Source organism: Macrobrachium nipponense, chromosome 27 (genome assembly GCF_015104395.2).
Source record: "Macrobrachium nipponense isolate FS-2020 chromosome 27, ASM1510439v2, whole genome shotgun sequence".
Taxonomy (NCBI): Eukaryota; Metazoa; Arthropoda; class Malacostraca; order Decapoda; family Palaemonidae; genus Macrobrachium; species Macrobrachium nipponense.
The window spans coordinates 68107966-68110465 of record NC_087216.1 but is presented as its reverse complement, the minus strand read 5'-3'; positions in this window follow the sequence as shown (position 1 = coordinate 68110465).

The window sequence follows — 2500 nt, the reverse complement described above, 5'->3', positions numbered from 1 at the left end:
GCAATATTTATGAAGACAGTGTCAAGCAAATCCAAATAACCCCCAAAAAGTCATGAGTGGACAAAGAAAATATAAATGCAGCCCAGTTTGCCCAGTTTCTCTACCATGATAAAAATAAGTCCCTGCATACGAGATTTCACTCCCAGGATTGAAAACTACCAATGAAAATAGAGAATCTTGCATAATAAAGTAGATTTCGACACGTGGAATTATCAACAAATTTAAAACAATTTCCACCTTTTGTTACCGGAAAGGATTCTATCTAGAATTTTTTTTTTTTTTTTTTTGGGGGGGGGGGGGGGGGGGGGGGGGGGGAGGGGGGAGGGGCCCTTTTAGGGGACCCTTTTATTTACTTTTGTATTTTCATTCTAACCGTAAGAAAAAAGGTTACTGATGAATGTAGTTCACAGACGAAGCAGAATCATAACACAAACATCTTATTATAATATAAGTATAAAGGGAATCGAGATAAGGTCTTCTGGATGGGGTTGTGAACAAACGAATTAGTAAGTTATCATTAATCTTAAGATATAAATAAATGACAAAAATCTCCAAATGAGAAACAGAGATTTGAGTTTTTATTTCGTAGGATCAGGATCGAAGTACATCCATACGGGCCATAAAATGTTTATTTCTTCTATGATTCTTACATAACATTTTTGTGTACTGAATTACTTCTTGAGGTAACGTGGGCTCCTCGATAAGAGGATAAGAGTTAGTGATCAGAGCAAGGGATTTATAATCTGATCCTCAATGAAACAAACATTATTGGTTTTGTGACTAAAAAAGCGACAATAAAAATAACTCGGTACTCATCACTTAGATGAGATCCTAAAGATAATAAACTTGCAGCAGACATTAGGGCTCGGGTGCGAGTTAGAACGCGGTTATCAAAACTTAATTTTAACTATGAATATTACACCGAAGCTTTAAAAAAATTGATATACTCTGGAAAATAACCCTCCTGATGATACAATTTTTTTCAGTATATTAAAACTTTCGTAGAGGGGCGTAACTTTTCATGTTTAAAAGTAGGCCTTATTTAGGCCTAATTTTTTTTTTTCATATATCTTAATATCCCTCCTTGAAAAAAAGGGGAAAGTTATCGCCGCTGGAGATTTTTTTTTTAATTCAGCCTTTACGGCGGTATTTTCTATTTTCGCAGTTTATAAACATGTATAATTATTATTTGATCAGCGGAAACATATCAAAGTATATACTCATATAATAAAAACACATTATAACGCCAAATATTAAACAAGAAAAACTGAAAAATGTGGAATCAAATCATATTGTAAGGGTTGTATATATAAATGAATCGGTGTTGCTTTATAATAAATAGGGCTTATTAAGAGTTCATGAAAACCAATAGAAACACAATAGTAATCTTATAAAAAATGTTTTTTTTTTATGTAATAATAATTATTGGACATTTTTTCGAAGGATGAGGGTATCACATCATTTCTATTTAACTCAATATTAGTGTTCTGGTGCCTATGAAAAACTAATTCTGTAAAGAATAGCTTATGGCTGTTAAATCTATGGTTTATGAAGGTCTTGCATGAAATCATTAGTGAGGTCCCCTTTAAATCCAAGACAGCTTTAAGTCCTTCGGTCGAATATCCTGCTCAGCCAAATAGACAGGGCTCATGATGGACAAGAATAACACAGAGGACAGTAGATGAATTTAATTAATAACCACAATTACATGGAAAAAGTACAAATTATACCAGTGCACATAACTAGTATTATGCAGAGAACAATTTATCTTGGCATTCCCCCTCTCTCTCTCTCAGTATGTATGCATATATATATATATATCTATATATATATATATATCTATATGATATATAATATTTGAATATATATATATATATATCATATATATAATAAATATATATATTAATATATATTATATATATATATATATATATATAATATATATACTACATACATACATACATACATACAGAGAGAGAGGGAGAATGCCAAGATAAATTGTTCTCTGCATAATACTAGTTATGTTCACTGGTATAATTTGTACTTTTTCCAGTTATTGTGGTTATTAATTAAATTCATCTACTGTCCTCTGTATCATCCTTGTCATTCCCTTGCCACCCCTACATGTCCCCTTCCTATCAGGGCTTATGATATAGTAGATGCAATTGGTACTAATATCCCACATAGAAAAAAAGACAGAGCAATTCGTTTACAGGGTGGCTGTAATTATTCTTATGCCCCCACCAGGTGGCTGCTATTAACCTATATTTCTAATTTAATCATTATAGGCAAACTAATAAAAAGGTTATATTGAGGAGGGGGCATAGAGGGTCCCTCAGGGCCCCAAATGTTCTTAGAGTAATTTATAAATAATGCAATTGCTGTCAGTAACCCATGCTGTAAATTTGACCAAAATCAGCCCCAAAGCGAGAAAGTTATATTTAAGGGGGTTCCCCCAGTGCCCCAAACGGCTTGATAACTATTTTGAAGTCATGCAGTT